This window comes from Streptopelia decaocto (genome assembly GCF_964273445.1).
Source record: "Streptopelia decaocto genome assembly, chromosome: 4".
Lineage (NCBI taxonomy): Eukaryota > Metazoa > Chordata > Aves > Columbiformes > Columbidae > Streptopelia > Streptopelia decaocto.
In genome coordinates, this window is record NC_138658.1 from 4,072,855 (window position 1) to 4,080,074 (window position 7,220).

Genomic DNA, 7,220 nt, shown 5'->3' on the forward strand with positions numbered 1-7,220 from the left:
TATGAGTGCCAGCCCTGTGTGCCACTCACAATACTCTGTCAGCCTCACGCTGTAAATACCCCACAATATCCGTCTGGTACATCCTCAGAGGATTTGTCATCTTTCAGCCACAGATCTTTGATACTGCTACTTAACAAAAGCTTTAGAAAGAAAAAAAGAAAACAAAACTAGGATGCTCAGAGTGAGAGGATACATAAACAAAAGAGAAGCCCAGCATCCTTGAGAATGTGTGGCTGCTCTGAGTCAGTGTTTTACAGATAAATGAAGGTGAGATGAGTGAACATGCAGCAGTCTTGGAGACAGCACATTGTCTTTTGGGGGGAAAAAAATGACACATAATCCAGTCCTGTTAGTATATGTTGTATCAGGTTGTTTTTCAGTCATATTAGACATTATCTGATGTAACAAGTTTGGTCAGCAGCCTGATGTGACAGCACAACACAGCTCAACAGAACCTCAAAGGAGGTGACTGTTTCAGGTGTGTTTTGTTTTGAAACACAATCTTTTCCTGGGTTCTAGTCTTTGAAAATAGTGCCAGGCAGGAGCAGACTCCCATTGCTGGAAGATGCAGATATTTCTGCTGCGCTGACAAGAAGATGTTCCTTCTCGACACGCTCTGTAAAGCGTGTGGGACTGTCATATGTGCCTCATTAAATGAACTGACATGCTGCAGTAGTAGCACAAGTTATTATTTATAGAGCCCTACTATTTCAGGTATATACATGAAAGAGTGCCAAATACTATGCAGGGCTATCCATACTTTTCAAAGCTGTAAATCTGGGCATTGAATATATTCATTTTGGAGAGAGAACTGAAAAGGTGAAGCATAACGAACAAGAGAAAAATGGAGGTGAACTATTTGTGAATGTCACCTTAAGGCTTTCTTTTGCAGAACACTGCCCATTCGTTACATCAATAAATTGTCCTATTTGTCCCACCTAAACTGAAGGCTGCTTGCCCAGTGTCCTTGCATCGCACTTGGTTCATTGCTGACACTTCACTCTATGCCAGAAAAAAACATCCAGTAGTTACCAAGAAGTCATTTGAAAAGAAGAACCAGAAGTCACACATAGATCCTGATTCTCACAGAAAAGCCTTCAGGGCATGCTGCAGAAATAGAGGATGAGGTTAAAAGGATACAGAGAAATATTCCTACTCATTGCTTTTGATTTATTTGGGTAAAAGATAATGCCAGTTCTTCAGCTGTCCAAAGTGGGCCACTGTATTTCTAACTATTGTTCAAAACAATGGAGACATCACATAGGACCTAGGTGGGAGAATATGACTGTCAACTTGCCACAATGTAGTTCTGGAGGGTTTATTATCATTCATTAGGGCAGGAAGAATTAAAATAGTTGAGATTTAGCCCTTAAATCAAATACAATCTAAATGCAACCATTTCTCTTCAGTAACTCAGTATGACTTAGGGAAGGAAAAACCCTCTGCAGTGACTGAGGTATGATGTACACCTATTCATTGACAGAAACACCAAATAAGTTCACAGCCTACTTCTGATGACACAAAAAATGAGATTAAATGCTATCTTTGCATAAATAAGTTCAAAAGTTACGTATCTTGACCAGTTCCTAGTTGACTTACAGATACAAAACTCCTTCAAAAGATTGTGAGCAACTGAGAGTATGATACGAAAAATCAGATTCAAACAGTGACAGCTACATTATACATGCATTAAGGGAAAGAAGAAAATGGAGGCAGTTGCAAAATTGAACACATAATATACATTGAATAATCCTGGCAGACAATAATATCTACAACTATGACATTACCTAATAGCTGTGGAGACTTGAATGACATAATGAATTAGAGAAAAAAAGAAGAAAAAAATCAACAATTAGGAGAGCTTAGCAGCCAAATTTTGTCTGAAAACTTCTCCTATTTCCCTCTATCACATCTAAAGCTGGGAAAAGCTTCACTCATTTTACTTCAATGTTTTTAACTTCACAGCCTTTGGAGCAGTGTTTGTGACTTACGAATCGAGATAACAGTCAGTGTGTTACCTTGAAGTGTAAAACTTAAACAGCATAAAAATGGGTGTGACAGAAAGGGTCTTAAAAAGCTACCAAGATATGTACAATATGGACTGTTCAAAAATAGATAAGAGAGGAGGTCAGGAATCTAAAACAATACATATGCTATTTGCTTCAGCTCTTCCATTTTGCATACTTTGTCTTGACTGTGTTCAGGTATGGTTTATTCCTATGTCCTTATTTCTAAATAAAGAATAAGGAATACCTATATCAAATGACTCTTCTGTTTCCTATTGCCCTCGGAAGTCCTCACCACTGAATGGAGCTGAGAAGCATTTCAAAAGCTGCTCCGTGTACAGTAACAGTTATTGACATAATTTGCATTGATAATACAGAAAAAGTCATCTTTGTGCAGCCAGCACCGTACCACACACGGTACAAAAGCAGATCCTTAATTACATTCAGTGGCTTTTTCTCAAAGGCCTTGAGAAACACCTGCACATCTTATATGTCAAGAGAGTTCCAATTGTTAGCAAGTCAGATCCATCATTTTTTATGAGCTGGACGTGTTGTTTCTCCTTCCACTAATTAATAAGATAGTGCCCCTGACAGTAGGTCACAAATTGGATTATGTAAAAGACAACACTACAGGTTTGTACCTTTAGGGAGAAAAGAAAGAAAAAGCAAAACAATTGCAACAGACACTGGGCATTGACCAGCTTCTCCTTTAGGTCTCTGTCACTAGAGCACTAGAGAACAAATGGTCATTTCTGAAATACTACTGATATTCTGATCTACAAGGCACATATTCAGGGTATTTTCATCAGCGAGTGTTTATCCTCACTGAATCTTGCATGTAAACCTAATAAGGGCTTGGTATGTGTCCTACTATATGTAATGACCCTGGGAACCATAAAGAGCTTCCCAGCAGCAGGCTGGCTTTAGGGGCTTCTTCATCACTTCTGAGAAAGGATCACTTCAATGCATTAATAGTAGCATAACAAGATGGAAACCTCTTGAAACCACCTCACTTACACAGTAACCACAGCCACTGACAAGGGATATTACCGACATGATATCCGTCTGAGATCTCACTTTTGTGAGCTGTTAAGGTAGGAATTGCTCTTTTCCGTAGTCCAGCAATTCTACAGAAATGTTTGGTCTTAATTATATGATATGATGGACAAATATGCTTTCTTTTTAATCACTGTTGGATGACTTATTCTGTGTACATTCAATCTAAAGAGCAAGTACTTGCAAAAGTAAACATATTAACCAGCTATTGAAAAACCTATATGAAACATGATTCGAAATCTGCTTGCAGTGCATTAATCAAATTGCAGAGTAAGCAAATATTTATATGTAATTTAAACTTACAAACTGTACACAAGTTAAGACATATATCTTCAGACAGATGGTTTCTGTATCTGGCCTGTGGTCCATGATCAAGAGTAGTACCCACTGATTTGTAAGGCAAGGAAACATGAGTTTAAGAGTGTGCTGCTTAATTATCTGAACTACGGAGTTGAAAAAAGACATCAATAATAGTTTGTAATTAAAGGTGACATCACTGAGGATGAAGCAGTACCAATTTTCCCTAAATTGAGTCTCTTTGCCCATGATGGTAATTGGTGTCTATTTCAACCCATGAGCTTTTTCATAGTCTTTTCTTGCCCTGCCCTATTGAGGAGGGCGAGTAACACAGCAGCTGAGGGAGTGTCTGGCTGCTGGCCAAGGCTAACCCACCACATATACATATTAAAATCATTTTATCCAAGAAAGAATAAGGCTTCAGTTAGAGCCTAGAAATCTAGCTGGTGCTACCAGCACGTCCAAATGCCCTAGGTTCACTAAGCTTCTCAATAAACCTTAAGGCAGTTACACAGTTGAAAAAGATGTTCTGACTGGGTTTCTGAGTAAAGAGATTACACGCAAACCAGGTCATACCTCCCCTTTCACCTCCCAAGAAATATAACAGAGTTGAAACGTTGTCTTATTTCCTAAAAGAAATGATGATTTGTGAAGAATCCTAATTTTTGCTTTGGTTAAACACAGCTCTTGAACTGTAACGCATAGGACAGGGATGCTCTTCTGTCTGATCAGGACACTTGTCTGAGATTCACGTAGGTGAACCACTCATTTGTACGATGTGATATTTTTACTTTATTGCAAGCTTAAATACAATTTGAAACTCTCAGAACTCCTGCCTTATCTGACTCACAATTGATAAATTGCATGCAGTGACTTCTGATGTTTACTTAAATACCTGTTAAACTATTGTGAAGGTCAAGACCAAGGTGCATGCATCTTCTAGAGAGAGAGTGTGCACACGCAAAACACTAAGAAGAAATGAAGCTATAGGAAATAAATTCACAGTGCAATAATGAGAGATTATACAGTTGAGACCAGTATGATTGATGAGCTTTATCAGAGAAAAATTGCAAAAGTTCTCTGATTTCTTTTAGAAAAGGTTTAAGGGTATCAAAACCTCAGAATTTATTATATTGATAGATATCATATAGGAGGTGGTTCAAGGATTTTTTAGCACAGTGACAAGAGCCTTCATATAAGGACAATATGCATTTCAAATAGTCAATATCCATTTAGTTTCCTGAATACACACAAATACAAAATATTGGAACAGCATTACTGGATACAAGTACAAATTAAACACACACTCCTTCTTTTTCATATGCCACATCTAGGTGAGGACAAAAATCCTTTACTCAAACTAATTTGGATATTTCTATACTATGATGTCCCAAATCTAGGAATGAATTTTTCATAGAACCCATAGTTTCTGCAGGAAACACTTTATGTTGTTGTCTTGCTAGAAAATGCATTTTCAATTCTATGATTCTGTCAAGTGTATCCACCAGACCATAACAGAAATTGTCTCTGTAGTCTATGCCAGAAGGATGTTTTTCTCCACCAGACCCTTCTGCAAATTAAAACCTTCTTGTGTGTCTTACTTTAGAGCTCATCACTGTGATTTCTGCTGGCACACACTCTGTCCCCATAGTGCTGGTGACCAGTGCTGCTTTGGCAGTTGTATGCAAAGCCAAAGAGTCACATTCCACATACAAAGATTCAAATAGTTTCAGAAACTGTGGGTTCCTGAGCATGTGGAAGGGGCACAAGAAGGCAAAGCTGGCTGCGCAGACCCTTGAATAAATCAGAAGAGCCTTAGGGCTCCTAGAGGCAGTTCAAGCAGAAGGAGCTACCCACATTCTGCCCTTTGCACTGCTGCCCCGTGTAAGTTAGAGCTCAGGATGTCACGCTCTCTGGAAGGAAAACTCACTGCCCACAATGTGAGACACACATTTCAAAACTGCTGTCTAATTGCACCATGTCTGGTTCCTACCTGCCTTCCTTAGGCTTTGCATCTTGTGTTATATCCTAAGGACTTCAGGAAGCCTTCATCCATGGCTCACGGTTTGTACAACCTCAGTTTGCAGGCGTGACAGAGCTGAAACAAGGAGAGTGAAAAGAAGAAATCAGGTTCCTAAGAACATCAAGGCATCTTCCCAATCAGTTCTGAACTTGTCTATTTTACAGCACTGAAATCCACTGTGAATAGCTGCATTTCCTGACTCTCCTTCATGATTTATTTCTAACCATGCATTCTTGTAAAGATTTCTGATCATCAGTTTCATTTGAAGTTCACGAAGCATGTCATGTGGCAATGGTACCTATCCAATCTGCTTTAGCCTGGGAGATACAATACACTGGATTATTACCCATTGACAGGATCCCATGCAATGACAGAGGAAAACAGCAAGGCAGCAGAAATCAAGGAAAGATTTAAAGTAGGTAGATCTGAAGGGTGAAAGGTTGCACCAGGTCTCCTATATTTCAAGACTGTTGTTTTAAAATGTGCATGTCTTGTTCATAATTGGAAGTGTGAGATGTCAGGTTTGACTCTGTCTTGCTTTGATGATTGCCAACTATATCAAATATGCTTTTTAAACTGAAAACAAGAGAGTGATCATTAGTGGGTCATTCACTGGCACTGGATTTCATTTAATAATAGGAATTTTCCAGTCTGAAGAGCTGCAGCATTAACATCTCTGTTATTCTATGCACAGTAAGAGAATGTCAGTAAAGTAGGGTTTGTGTAATACATAAAGAGTTCGTAGCAAAGCTTTTCTAGATCCACTCTACCAATAATATGAACCTTAGATGATACAAGCAGATCATGCTACACTGCAAAACAGCATCAGTTCGCTGCTGGCTGTACCTTCCAAACACTCCACTCTTGTTTTACAGGTTGTTTTGGTCCTTTGTAACAAAGAGGTATAAGCTAGAAGGAAATAAAAATTGAGCTAAATTTGTGGCGCAGAACTGAATTAATATTTTCTTATTTTTTAAAGAAAGATCTTAATTTTCTAATTTTTTCCCTGATATTACTATTTATTATCCTGTGATCTTTACATTCTTTAAGGATGATATAACAATATATTGATTACCATGTATTTCTGTCTAAAGTGAGTCTAAGCTGATTCCAAATGAACTGTGTTATTTTCACCATATTAGGAAATGAAACAGAAATTTCTAAAAGAAACTGATGCTATTTGTTTCCTACATGTTACAAGTTGTAACTGGGATCCAGCCTATGTTGAGTTTTTTGGCTGGGTTTGGGGTTTTTTTGTGCAGCATCTAGTACTTAATGGCAAGGTTATTAATTGTCTTTAATTAGCAAAATGACTTTACATTCTCTGACGTTTTCTTGTGCCACACTTAATTCAATGAAAATTAATTTGAAAATGATAGAAGGTAAGGTGTTGTTTTCTGGTTGCATTCAATTGCAACTTCTCTCTTTTTAAAGAAGGAAATATTAATTGCCTGTCTCTATACATGCAGCTCAGACCTTGACCAAGATCTGCCATTGCCTTTCCTGTACCCCGGGCAGTTTTGGGGAAAGGGGATGCTCCTCTTGCCCCCATGGCCCTTCTCACCGCCTGCATTGGGCTGACAAACAGCACAAGCATTAATTGTTGTCTACAAGGATTTGTGTGCTAAATCTAGCTGCTTTCTGTCTTTGGAGAAAAATGCATATGAAATCAATAAGCTCGGGCAAATGGCTATAAAAATGCAACTCTTTAAGTGGAAGGAAAGTAAATTGCCTATGCTGCTCAGGTAGGTTTGGATTTGTTGCCTGTTTCCATATGAGAGATTTCCTTCCCAGCAACTTAAGTCTCAGAAATTATTGTTAGTCAGTGTAAGCCTAAA